At 39.5% G+C, this 14833-nt stretch overlaps 1 non-coding gene across 1 annotated transcript; it reads left to right on the top strand.

The window, feature by feature from the left end:
• Window positions 1-258: 258 nt before the first annotated feature.
• LOC141644584 (small nucleolar RNA R71) lies at window positions 259-365 on the top strand. Its single transcript, XR_012544197.1, has one exon. It is a non-coding gene; the product is annotated as a small nucleolar RNA R71 (small nucleolar RNA).
• The last annotated feature ends 14468 nt before the right edge of the window (window positions 366-14833 follow it).

Below are 14833 nucleotides of genomic sequence, written 5' to 3'. Positions count from 1 at the left end.
CAAACTTCAAGTTGATGGTATCAATATGAGCACTAAGTTGAGCACCCAATTGAGTAATAGAGTCCACTTCATGCTTTCCTCCTCTAGTAGCCTTGCGAGGTCTACTATATTGTGAGTTATGGACCGCCATTTCCTCACTTGTTCCAAGTTTGATTATCGTCAACTTTGGTAAACATACCATTTGATCCCATGTTGATAATGTTTCGGGAGTCTTCATAAAGACCATTCCAAAACTGTTGTACCAAGAACCACTCGCTAAGTCCATGATGAGGACATGAGCGACAAGTTCCTTTGAATCGCTCCCAAGCTTCATACAAAGATTCTTCGTCCCTTTGCTTAAAACCCGTGATTTGAGCTCTTAGCATGTTAGTCCCTTTTCCGGAGGGTAGAACTTTTTGTAGAAATCAAGAGCCAACTTCTTCCAAGAGTCGATTCCAAGAGTGGCCTTATCAAGGATTTTTAACCATTGTTTCGCAGTACCAATTAGAGAAAAAGGAATAAGACCCATCGAATTTGGTCTTGAGTCACTCCGGTTTGTGAAATCGCATCACAATTGTCATAAAAAGTCTCCATATGAGAATGAGGGTCTTCCCTAGGCATCCCCCCAATTTGGCTTCTTTCGACTAATTGGATAAATGCGGATTTTGCAATGAAATTTTAGGTCAAGTGTTGTGGCGTAGGAGTACCATTGGGTAGGTTCTCCTCGGTTGGTACGGAATGTGATAAAAACTTAGGCATTGTGGGTTGATTTTGTGTGTTGATGAACTCAATAGTATTTGGTTGAATATCTACAACCTCACCAATAACTCTCAAAGTATTTCTAGCAAGTCTTCTATTGGTTGTCAAAGTTCTCTCAATTTCGTGATCAATGGGTAACAAGTTACCTTGTGATCTTGTAGACATGCAAAATATCAAACAACTCGAAAACAATTAGAACAAACCTTGAGGAGTTTTACTTCCCCAAGGCAAAGAAAGACACAACTAATAACAATCAAAGAAAATCAAATCAAGTTAACACCGTCCCCGGCAACGGCGCCATTTTTGGTCGGACTATATTTTTTGGTTACTTGTCGTTAGGAGCACCTAGACCAAAACAAAATTTATAACTTCACAAACTACTCTACTATTAGTAAAAAGTTAAGTAAAAGTCGGATCCCAAGGGACGGGTATTGATGTAGGATTTTCGATTGCAAGTAGTGGTGTCTAAGGGTGTCACAATTTGGGTTGAGATAAGAAGATCCCTAAACTAAATAACAATGTAAATGAACAAGCAAGATGATTACGATGAGATGTGAACAATTGATTAAAAGCACTAGGGTATCATGGGTTCATAGGGGATTCATGGGATTTGATCATACAAACATGTTTTCAACTAGATGCAAGCAATTATTGTTGTGATGGGATTGAGTTAGTGTATATCTTACAATCCCTAGGAAGGTTTGGGTCCCGGAGCCGAATCGATTAGATTGTACAACACCTACAAGTCGACTTAATCCTCCCTATCCATTAATATGCATGGTCTAATGAGACTCGAGTTGGTTTATGTCTTACAAGTCTCATTGAAAAGATAAGTGATGGGTAAAAAAAGCAAGGATTCATAGGCTCGCATTTCATCAAACATAACATGTGCATAAGTTGAAATCACAACAAGAAAGAAAATTAATTATGAAAGCATATTAGATTAAGCATGAATCAATACCCATGTTGGTTTCCCCTAATTCCCCATTAACCCTAGTTAAGGAAACTACCCACTCATTATCAAGTTTAACATGCTAATAAGGTTGTCAATCATATTAACAAAGCAAAACATGATGAATAAATGAAGATGATTAACAATAATTAAAAAGGGATTAAGAGAATTATACCTAATGATGATTCCAAAATAATAAGCAAAGAATAATAGAAGTACTTGATGAATGATTGGAAGGTTGTCAATCCTCCAAATAAACCCCAAATAATCTTCAATTACCCAAAATAAATGATGAACAATAGAGAAATTAAGGAAATGAGATTTGTATTAATGCATAATTAAAAGTTGATTACAAGATTAAAGAGAGGTTAGAAGAACATAAATTATATTAAGGATTGATGTCAATCTAATTAGTACAATGGGGTATTTATAGTGGGGATTAGGTACATAAATTAGGGTTACTAAGGGCTTAAATGACGATTAAGACCCTTAAGAAAAGTTGAAGAAATGCTCCTCTCGAAGAAAGATGCGAGTCTCCTTTTTGCTAGTCTTTCAGAAATATGCGCATCCCGAGTAGAACAAGGAGAAGGCGTGCTGTACTGGATGACAATCCGAGCGGCCAAGGGGTCGGGACGAGCGGATTGTGAGGGTTGGACGAGCGGACTAGAAGGTGGGACGCTGGGATTATGGAGGTGTTGGACGAGCGGGCAGGCTGGAGGGACGCTCAGATTGAGGAGGTGTTGGATGAGCGTCCCGATGCTGCGAAGGGCGGATTCTAGTTCAACAAGCTTTTTCTTCTTTTCTTCTTTTCTTCTTCCAACAATCCTCAAGGATCTTGTCGGAAATGCAAGGATCGTCTTCATCATTGCCCATTATTTATAAAGGCCTCCTAGTCTTGTCTTCACTTTGATGCATGGTCATTAGATTCAATCAATTTAGCTCCATTTTGCCATTAAAATGCAAGGTTTGCACTCCTCTCCTACCAAGGAAACAAAACATCAAAGAATATGCAAAACAAAGGACTAAAGATAGTAAATGACCCAATTATGCACTAAAAAGCATAGGAACGAGGCTAATTCGGGGATTAAATATGCTCAAATATTGGTCACATCAGTACTAAATCCCCTTCGTTGACAGTCCTAGGCTTGACCTATTTATTGAAAGCTCGTTTGACATGGGCTTGATACCTCTACACATTATGTAATGCGCGTAGCCTCCGTTCGTCCAAGAGGACGAGTTCGTCATACCTATCCCTTTTCTATTCAGCTTCTGGAATTTGATTTTCGAGTAAAATTCGTAGAGATGGGATCTCTAGCTCTACTAGTTGTACAGCTTCCATGCCGTAAGTCAAATAGAAAGGAGTAGCCCTAGTGGGCATCCTAAGTGATGTGCGATATCCCCATAACGCAAAGGGTATTTTGATAGGCCAATCGTGATAATTGTCGATCATTTTCTTGAGGATTGTGACGATATTTTTGTTAGCTGCCTCTACCGCGCCGTTAGTTTGAGGTCTATATGGCGAGGAATGGTGATGCTTGATCTTATATTTGGCTAGCAACTGTTCAGCTTCGGCCTAAAAATATGACCCGTTGTCACTGATGATTTCATGTGGGAAACCATATCGACAGATGATATTGGTTTGTATGAACTTTGCCACATGTTTGGCTGTAAGACTACTGTAAGATGCTGCCTCGACCCATTTAGTAAAATAGTCGATAGCTACTAAAATGTAACAGTGACCTCTTGTCCCAGCTGGAGTGATTTTCCTGATGATGTCTATCCCCCATGCAGAAAATGGCCAAGGAGATGTCATGATATATAGCATTGAGGGAGGAACATGTTGCACATTCCCGAAGATCTGGCAGTTATGACAATGGCTGACATATTTGATGCAATCTGACTCCATTGTCGTCCAGTAATACCCTAGACGCGTAATCTTCTTTCCCATCATAGGTCCACTCATGTGAGGATCGCATTCTCCATCGTGAACTTCTTCCATTACTTTTTGTGCCTGTGAATGATCAAGGCAACGCAAGGGGACACGAAGTGGTGTTCTTTTGTATAACTCTCCCTGAATGAGGAGGAATTGAGAGGCAAGTAGGCGTATGGCGCGTTGTCCCCTCTTATCCATATCTGGTGGATATGTACCGTTAAACTTGAAATTTAAAATGGCCTGAAACCAAGGTTCCCCTGGGTTTTCTTCTTTATCTATAAGGAAATGTACATAGGATAGGTCTGACCGTCGTTCGATGCATAAAGGCATGTAAACCACGTTGTCTGGCATATTGATCAAGGATGCGAGTTTTGCAAGAGCGTCCACAAACTGATTTTCATCTCGAGGCAGGTGTAGATAGGTAACCTGATCGAAGAATTGAGCAACCTGATCTATCCTAGCCTGATAGGGTGCTAGACTTTCACTTCGGATTTTCCAGGATCCAGTGATTTGGTTGATGATTAAAGATGAGTCCCCACGACTCGAAGGTTTTTGATTCCCAAACTCACTGCTGCTTGTAGACCAATGAGGCAAGCTTCATACTCTGCTGCATTATTTGTCATCTCGAAGTCGAGTTTGACAGAAAGTGGTGTATGCTCGGCTTCAGGAGAAATGAGCAACACTCCTATTCCAAATCCTCTCAAATTAGATGCCCCATCAAAGTAAAGATCCTAAGAATTCGTACTGGTTTGTAGAATATCCTCATCTGGGAACGACCACGTGTCTATCGCTTGCGTATCGTTGATAGGGTTATCTGCGAAGAATTCAGCCACATCACGTCCCTTTTATGACTTTCAAAGGTACGTATTTGAGATCGAACTCTGAGAGCATTAAGGTCCATCTTGCTAAGTGTCCATTGAGAATGGGTTTCTCGAAGAGGTATTTGACGGGATCCATTTTGGCATACACTTTGACCGAGTAGCTAAGCATGTAATGGCGTAGCTTCTTTGTTGCCCACACAAGAGCGAGGCACGTCTTCTCGAGAGGCATATACTTGATCTCTTACTCCAAGAACTTCTTACTAAGGTAGTAGATAGCTCTTTCTTCCTTTTCAATGGTCTATGCGAGCGTAGGCCCCATGGCTATTTCGGTGACTGTGAGATATAAACCAAGAGGTTGATTTCGTTGGGGAGGCATTAACACTGGTGGTTTTGCCAATATCTCCTCTATCCTGTCAAATGCCTTTTGACAGTCTTCGTCCCATATGGTATGGTCCATTTTCTTGAACGTTTTGAAGATAGGTTCGCAGATCATAGTGAGTTTCGATATGAATCGACCTATGTATTGCACCTTGCCCAGGAACGCTCTAACCTCTTTCTCTGTTTGGGGTTATGGCATCTCGATTAAGGCCTTGATCTTGGATAGATCAATTTCTATCCCCCTCTGGCTGACAACGTATCCCAGAAGCTTGCCCGACGTTACCCCGAATGCACATTTTTGAGGATTGAGCCTCATGTTGTATTTGCGCAATCCGAGGAAGAACTTGCGAAGATTGGCTACGTGCCCTTCCCTATCCTTAGATTTGAAAATCATATCATCCATATATACCTCCACTTCTTTATGCATCATGTCATGTAACAAAGTAGTCGCAGTGCTCCAGCATAGATTAGCCCGAATGGCATAACAATATACTCGAGTTAATTTATGTCTTACAAGTCTCATTGAAAAGGTAAGTGATGGGTAAAAAATGCAAGGATTCATAGGCTCGCATTTCATCAAACATAACATGTGCATAAGTTGAGATCACAACAAGCAAGCAAATAAATTATGAAAACATATTAAATTAAGCATGAATCATCCCCCATGTCGGTTTCCCTTATTTACCCATTAACCCTAGTTAAGAAAACTACTCACTCATTATCAAGTTTAACATATTAACAAGGTTGTCAATCACATTAACAAAGGAAAACATGATGAATAAATGAAGATGATTAACAATAATTAAAAAGGGATTAAGAGAATTATACCTACTAATGATTCCAAAATAAAGCAAAGAATAATAGAAGTACTTGATGATTGATTGGAAGGTTGTCAATCTCCCAATAATAACCCAAATAATCTTCAATTACCCAAGATAAAAGATGAACAAAAGAGAAATTAAGGAAATGAGATTTGTATTAAGACTTGATTAGAAGTTGATTACAAGATTAAGAAGAGATTATTATAATATAAACTACACTAAATATTGATAAGAAGAACATGATTAATCTAATTAGACTAATGGGGTATTTATAGTGGGGATTAGGTACACAAATTAGGGTTTACTAAGGGCTTAAATGACGATTAAGTCCTTGAGGAATCGCTCCTCTCAGAAAAGATGCGAGTCTCCTTTTTGCCGGTCTTTCATAAATATGCGCATCTTTCATGGAGGGAAGAAAAGGTCGTGTGGGCCTGTAAGAGAATCCGAGCGTCCAAGGTGTCGGGACGGGGGGAATCTGTTGTGGCTGGACGGGTGTCTTCGTGGTTGGACGAGCGGATTGTGGCTTTGTTGGACGGGCGTCCCTCTGACTAAGACGCTCGGATTCCTGACGTGTTGGACGGGCGGATTGTGTTCCAGCCTTCTTTTCTTCTTTTCTTCCTCTCTTCTTCCAATAATCCTCCGGGATTTAGTCGGAGATGCAAGGATTTCTTCATCATTACCCACCTACTATAATATGTACAAAGGCCTTCTAGTCTTGTCTTCTCTTTGATGCTTGGTCATTAGATTCGATCAATTTAGCTCTATTTTGCCATGAAAATGCAAGGTTTGCACTCCTCTCCTACCAAGGAAACAAAACCTCAAAGAATATGTAAAACAAAGGACTAAAGATAGTAAATGACCCAAATATGCACTAAAAAGCATAGGAACGAGGCTAATTCGGGGACTAAATGTGCTCAAATAATGGTCACATTAAATATCCCCAAACCGAACCTTTGCTCGTCCTGAGTAAAGAGGTGACAAAAACTAGGACCGTTATTTAAACTAACCTAATAGCATAGCCGATATGAGACAATTAGCGGGTCTCACTCTACCCCTTCAACTCACAACAAGACAACCATGAGGTAGGATGTCTTCTTGCAAGGCAAGGTGGGTCTTACCAAAATGGCGACACATCCAATCATTAAAGTACACAAAATCAAGTAATGGATGCATCTACAAAAGAATAGCCACTTCCCTCATTTAAGTGGCGGAAATTATCTACAAGGGAAGCAATTCAAGGGTACACACTCCTTCATAGATGCAATTTCTTCAAACTACTAAGCCTAGAAGGATACCAATAAATCACCTCCAAGTCGTGTCAAGCTAGGGTACCTTTGTCCTCAATCGTTAAATGCTTTTGTCAAGAATAGACTCTCTATGGTGTTAGAAACACTGGAGGATCGCGGAATTCCCCCTCTTGCCTAGACAAGAAGAAGGGTCGTCCCCTCTCTACCATGCACAAACGTGGATTCGATGGAAAAGGGATCAATAGAATTTGAGTTTCATGTGGGAGTTTGCTTTTTGTTGTTGTTTACCCCCCCCCCCAATATCTTGTGGCATATAACATTTGAGAACACTTTCTTTTTGCCATTTCTTATGATTTTTGGCATTTCAATACTTGACAACTTTTCAACTTTTTGCAATTTTCTTTTGAACATTTTCAAAGTCACCCCAATTAGTAACGAGGGTGCCTTATATTTGAAGCATAGTAGTTTTATTTTTGTTACTCTTCTTTTCTTTTTGATGCATTTTGCAAACTTTTTCTTTTCTTTTCTTGAACTCAAATTTTTGAACAATTTCTTTTTGTGCCCATTCCCTTTGATGACAAAATGTATCGTAGAACATGGATGAATGATGGTTGCATGGTTTCAAGGGTCACCTTGGAATAAATGGTAGCCAAGGAGTTATCACACCACAAGGTACTCTTGACTAGGTCTTAATCCATGGGTCAAAGGATACTAGCATGACACATCCTAGGGTGTTTTACAAGTATTCTAACAAGCAAAGTCTTAAGAAGAAAAAAGCATCTACTAGGGCCTTATATACACTTGTCAAGCTTCCCAAATAGATGGTTTCATAAAATTTTTCTAACATGCAATCTACATGCCATGATGCAACTAACATTTATACATCCTAATGCATATGATTCTACAAACTAGTATGCCAAATAATCTAAATCTAATCCTAAATTCACATTGTTTATACCGCATCAATCAAAATAAAGCCACATAGTCATTAACATAAAGCGGAAGAAGGAGATTGGAAAGATCATACCATGCGGTCTTCAATATCCTCATGTCTCGGATGTGGCGTAGTCAATCAATGTGAACAAGGATGAACAAACAAAATATATACAAAGCAATATATAAAAGATTACACTACAAAGGAAATGAACAAGTTTTTGATTTTTTCAATTTTTCAATTTTTATGGTTTTTCGAAATTTTCGATTTTTTTTGGATTTTTGAATAAAAGTCAAGTTAGAATTTCCCATCCCCACACTAGTATGGGCATTGTCCTCAATGGCCAATACGATAGGAAATTATGCAAGCATGATGCATGATTCCTAAACTAAATGCAAACTATATTATGCTACACTACATGATGCATTGGTTTTTGTTATGGCGGAGAGCGTAATTTAGATTACCTCCTGATGCATATGCATGGACTTCCCCAAACCAAAATAGACACTATTTCTAATGTCTTGAATTTCGGGGTAGTTCATGCACATGGAATGCAATGCATGAAACTACAAATTGTCATTTTGGATTTTACAAGTGGGAACAATAAAATGAACACCTTAATGAAGCCAAGGTGTTAGTCCTCCATGTTGCTAGGACTCCTCACAATGAAAACAAATATGGTACAAGTTATCAAAACATCAAATTCTTTTTCATAAAATTGAAAATAAAGAGAGAGGATAAGGAAACTTCACTTAAGCTTTTGATGGGTGCCTCATGCCCGCTCCATCTAGCTATGAAGAGATCTCTAGAGATCGCCATCATCCCCCTCTAGGTCACTATCCCAAACTTCTTTGGATGCATCACTTGCATTAAAGTCCATGAATTCATCTTCCTCGCTATTGAGCTCCGCCGTATCCCTGCCCCAATATTTATCACTCTCTTCTCCTTCATGCCCATTTGCCCCTTCATTTGCTTTTTCCGAATTTGGGAAGAGAATGTCCATTTGGGCCCAAGAGGGAAACATTCCCTCTTCGCTAACCTTCCCTTGTTGAACCAAATTATGGAATTGAGGGTAAAGAGCGTAGTAACTATCCACGGCGGCTTCATATTGGCGGAAATGCATGTTTTGGAGAATCCCCGTCACAAAGTCATCCCGGGGAAGAATAAAGGGGTTAGGGTGATTGTATGGTTGGTATTGAAAAGGGTAGGGAGGTATCTTGATTTTTTAATTTTGTTGTTGTGGCTTTTGTTGTTGTTGGGGATTTGGTGGTGGTGTTGCTTGACTTTCTTGGGTTGGGTTTGCGGGGATGAGGTATAACGGGATCGGTGATAGAGGACCCCTCCTTGGTGAAATTCTTGGTAGACCGGTCATTGGCAAGTAGATTGGGTTACTCCCCTTTGTTATCCATTTGATTCTCTTATCAACCCCCTTGAGGGTTATCCAATGATGTTGCACAAGAAGGAGTTCCTCATTTATCCTTGTATTCCCGGAAAGTGGAGTGTACTCATTATTCTCGTTGAATTTTGGATTGAAATGCTTTGCAATCCTTGTAATGAGCCCTCCATTGACGATATGTTTCATCCCATCATCATCTCCGTTCCTAAACTTAGCCCACTTCTCAAGTAGTATGAGAGGCGCATTAAAATGGTATCCATCCCTTCCTTGGATTTTGAGATACGATTCCATGAACACAAGATCGAGTTCATTCACAATTGCCGGGTCCCGGCGTAAAAGGATGGTGTCGGAAAGGAACCGGTAGGTGAGTGATACTGTCGTTTCGTACCAAAAATAAAATACCTAAGTACTACTAACAGAAGTCAGCGGTAAGTAGGGTCGATCTCCACAAGGAGGCTATTTTGCTAATTATCTGTTTAACTCAGTCTGTCAGGATGTCACAGAAATGGGGGTTTAAATGCGATTTTCTAAACTAATAAGAATAAGGAAAAGAGAACAAGAGAAGGGGATTAACCAGATAGAGAGAAACAGCTAAGACAAACGGTTCACCATAATCATCCGGCCAAGTAATCTAGGTCTCAGGTCAATGCAAATACGGTCTAAGGGGTAACGAACGTCACCTTTCGGTCCTTAATTCACCCTAAAGTGTAAACAGCTTAACTCTCCCCCTCACTGCAATACTCTATTGTTCGCTACAAGTCTCGCCTCTTCCAACCTTTCGGTCCAGGTCGAGGATCACGAAGAATTAAATGCCTAATTGCGTCAACTCAATCAGACGGATACAATTAACTGCATCATTTAACCAACAAAGACAATACCAGCATTAACCCAATAAATCGATTACTCTCCCTTCATGATTATGGATCCCCTATAGCCTTAGCATATGAAAATTAGCTACTCATTATCATTGAATTAACAACAACAACAAATAAATAATTGAAACTAAACATAATGATAAAACTGATAAGGATTGAATAAAAGCAATTATGATAATAAATAAGGGAGGAAGGAATTCAAGCAATAAAAATGATTAAAAGATTAAAGAAGAACAATAGTACCAATACAATCCGAATCTGAGTAGCAAAAGTATAAGGAAGAACAAAATCCCAAAGAACAGTAACCTAAGGTAGAAATGAAATTGAACGAGAGAAGAGAAGAGAAATACAATTGATCCGAAAAATAGAGAAAATGAAGAACAAAGCAGTCGTCCTTTTCCTCTACTGACTCCAGGGAATGAAAATGAATGCTTTAGGTCTAACTTAGTATCTCTTATATAATGAGAGATAAGTATTATTAATCTAATTATAAGATAAAACTAAGATATAATCTAATTATTATCGACTAATATCTTCTCGCTGTAGCTAGTACTCGATCGACCATAATTGTCACTCGATCGAGTACTTTCCAATAACGCATTTCTCGCTTTGCGCACTGAACTTCAAACGGCTGCCATTTCTTCGTTACTTGGGCAAACAGGGCGATTCCGGTGGCGTTGGAAAGCTAAGAGGACAAAATTTCATCTCCAATTATAATCACCTGAATATCTGTTGTAAAACGCGAGATATGGCTCTCCAAATCAGGCACTAGCAATTTGAAGTTCTTCCTTTGCTCGCCTAGCTATTTTACTTCTTTGCGCATCTCAAGACAACTACATTTCCGCTCCAAATTCACTCTTCCTCCAAATTCATGCTAAACGAACGGTAAAAGGCTTGATTTCACTACTTTCTGGTTCATTCCTGCAAATAAGACAAAACAAACCAAAGTAGCATATTCGGGGCATTTCGTAGCATAAACTACGATAAAAGCGTAGAAGTACGTGCATGAAATAGGCTAAAAAGACTATATAAAATGCACGTATCAGTGAGTCTCAAAACAGGGTTTTGAATGTGAAAAGCTAGACACTCCTTAATGTACATGAAATCTCGGCCGGTCATGGCCCTCCATAGGGGTGAAACACTATATTTCTTCGGTTTTGATGTCCGGGTAGGCGAGACATCAAGGCCAAGCACATTAGAAAATTCCACTAGAGTCATCATTCTCGAAACACTTTCCAACCTAAATTCTATACAAATCGTTTTGTTCAAGGTTGTGATTTTCAAGAAGCTTAAAAACTCAAGAACAAGGGATCGGTAGGTTTGCTCATGCATGTGGAATAAGGTAGAGAGACCAAACAATTCAAAAAGGGCTTCCATTTGATGGTAAATCCCAAGCTTCCTTAAAGTTCTATGGCATAAAAACTTGGTAGGGAGAATATTCTTACCAAGAAGTCGGTGAAAAATGAGCCTTTGCACATCATTTACGAATTCAACATTAGAGAAGTCATCAAGCTTGGTAAGATCCACAATTTCTTTATGTTCCCTTCTTAGAGTGTTGAGATGAGAAGTAGAAGAACTTCCCCTCACTCTAGGTCTTCTTCTATACCTAAATAAAGATCCTCTTGGTCCCATTCTTTGATTGTAGAGTTGGAATTTTTGATTTGTTGAAGTATGGAGATGCTCTTTGTGGATTGAATCTTGATTTTGAATCTTTTGAAACCCTAGAAATTGGGGTTTTTTGTTTTTGTGGAGTGAAAGAGTGCTTGGGATATGTTTTGAAGTCATAAAAGAGTGGGTTTTTATAATACAAGTGGAAGGAAGGATGATGTGTCACAAATTGTGTGGTGGGGGAGAAATAAAATTGTGAAAACCGGGAATAAAGGCCGCAGAGAGACGAGCGGATTCGACCATGGGACGCTCGGATTCCTTTGTTCTGGGACGAGCAGTTTCTTGGAAGACGCTCGGATTTTCTTACAGCGGATTTTTCCAAAATTTGAAGCAGCCAGGACGAACGGATTTTGGTTAAGACGAGCGTCTTTGCAGAAGCTTGGACGAGCGGATTTGCGAGGAGACGCTCGGATTTTGTTACAGAAGAAATCCCAAAATCTTGCAGCACAAAGGACGAGCGGAATTTCGAAGAGACGGGCATCTGAGAAAAGACGAGCGGATTGCCTCCCGAGACGCTCGGATTCTGGATCAAGATAAAATATCTGTATGTTAGCTCCTTTGAACGAGCGGATTCTCTGACGGCCGCTCGGATTCCTATTTGGACGGTTGTCTGCCTCTCTGGACGAGCGGATTCTCCTCGTTTTTCCTTTACTCCGATAAAAAGCTTCCCCACACTTGAATACTAGTTCCTTCCTTCATCAAAAATAATTAGTGACCCTCCCTCACTTACTCTCATGGAAAGAATTATGTTTATGATAAAAGGAATGCAATAAAGTTAAAAATACAAGTTAGAAGGGTTATTATATTTACAAGTGGTGGTTTAGGGAGGACTCCACCAAACTCTCCCTTTGATGATTTCTTCAAGGATGAGGAGGCCCGAGGTAGGTGACCTCGACCTCTCCAATAAATGCTCCCTCATAATATGGCTTCAATCTTTGGCCATTGACCTTGAATTTGCTTCCATCTTCCTCTTTGATTCCAAAGTCTCCATACTTCCAATCTCGGTGATCACAAAGGGACCCATCCATATGTGGACGCGGGCCCACGGAGGCGTTTGGGGGAGAACAAGCGTTTGCATTTGTGGAGTCGCCACCAATTTATTGTGGAAAATTGGAAACCGTTCGAATACCTCGTGCCACGTCAAGACACAAAGTAGTGATATGATCACCAAGAACTCGTTACCCTTAGCATTCTATGTCTAGAATGACTCTCGTGGATGCCAATGACCACGGATGTTCACAGAGATCTGGAGTAAGGGGTGAGGGTACGTATTAGGAAGCTCTTTTGATCGAACACCTAATCCCGCCCGCCTCGATAGCGGCCTCTACTAATGATTAGGGAAAATTGTCCATACTCGATATATTGTCGATTATATGCATGCGATGCAACATCCAACGTTTTAATCCTAACATGTGAGAATTAGACTAAGTCGGTGAACAACTAATTTATCATACAATTAATGTCAAAGTCGGGATTTAAGTTCAATTACATGTGAAGGCATATAAGGAAATACAATAAAGAAAATTACAATAATAATACAATAAAGAAAAATTACATTAAATACATTGGGTTAATTGATTTATGTCGAAAATACTTTTAAAACGGATAATTTGGAAAAGAAGGAACAAATGAACAAACGAACATGAAATTAGGTGATAATATGAATAATAGTTAAGTAAATACGTAATTAAGTCAAGGCAACACGGGAATTCAGAGACAGAAATCAGCCAGGAACAAGCGCAGCAGAGCTGCGCCCTCTGGAAGAGGCGCAGCAGTTGCTGCGTCTGTTCCTTGGCTCAGTTCTGGCTGTGAAGCCGGAATTGCAAGTCGTTAATGTTCGTTGGTGAATTTAATGCTTGATTATACTATTTGACTCGGATGAAAGTGATTGATAGATTATTTACATGTGATTAATGGTCATGAAAGCGATAAACATGAAACAAAACTAATTAGAACGAACTAATTACAAGATTTAATAAGGATTAATTAACAAATTAATGAATTAAACAAATTAATTAGGTCAAACAGGTTATTAACGAAGAATTAATGATGGTGACGATGAACAAAAGGTGGGAAATATATCAAAGAGGAATTCTAGAGACTAAATATTGATGAATCGAACCTCTAAAACCCGAATTTGACTTTAATGACGAAACCCACAAATATTGATTATAAGGGATTTAAGTCGGGAATTAAAATATGAATTAAGTACTAATAACGATGAATATATTACATGTTTGAACTATTATGCTTAAATCGTCATATGAACAATGAACAATTGAAGAAAGAAATAAAACAATCGAATCATCATAGGACGAAAGAAGAAGAAAGGAAGCAGGAACTGCGGCAGCCTCACGAAGAGGCGCAGCAGGTGCTGCGTCCCTTCGAAGAGGCGCAACAGTTGCTGCGTCCTTTCTCGACGGTCATCTTCTGGTAATTCGTAAAAAAAGATTTAAAGCATGGTTATAGAAATCGGTTTTAGAAATACTTTCGACATAAACCTTACATTATGATTACAATAAATAAATAACAATAATAAAATAGGGATTATACACCCTCAGACTTACATGTTTGACGAAACGAGATGAATTAAGTTAACGTTTAGTGATGCTCGACTCGAATGTAGACGAAAGTGCCCTCGTAAGAGGAAATTAAACAGATTGATTAAGTTGATTATTGTGGAGTTGGTCAAATTGGTCGGTCATGCAAAACGAGGCTGGTACTCAGAAAGATCCGAGCTTACGTGGTCGAAAGTTCAAGCACGTAGACGCCAAAAATTAAGAACGTGGTCTAGAATGCAAAGGGAGAAGAGAAGGGCGGACACTCGCGTGAGAAATATGTGAGACCGAAGGTCTCTATTCATACCAATCACACGGAGGGAAGTAGGGTTTTCGGAGAAACTTTGGAAGTGAATCTCGAAAAGATATGAAAAGATACGAAAAATACGCAGAAAAGGACTTGGGAAGAGGCGCAGCAGGCAATGCGTCTCTTGGAAGAGGCGCAGCACCTACTGCGTCATTTCCCAAGTGGTTTCCCCCTGCGGAAGAATGATTTCCATGTTTAGGTTATG

The sequence above is a fragment of the Silene latifolia genome, chromosome 2, assembly GCF_048544455.1.
Source record: "Silene latifolia isolate original U9 population chromosome 2, ASM4854445v1, whole genome shotgun sequence".
Taxonomy (NCBI): domain Eukaryota; kingdom Viridiplantae; phylum Streptophyta; class Magnoliopsida; order Caryophyllales; family Caryophyllaceae; genus Silene; species Silene latifolia.
The sequence above is the reverse complement of the archived record's forward strand: the minus strand, read 5'-3'. Positions and strand labels throughout refer to the sequence as shown.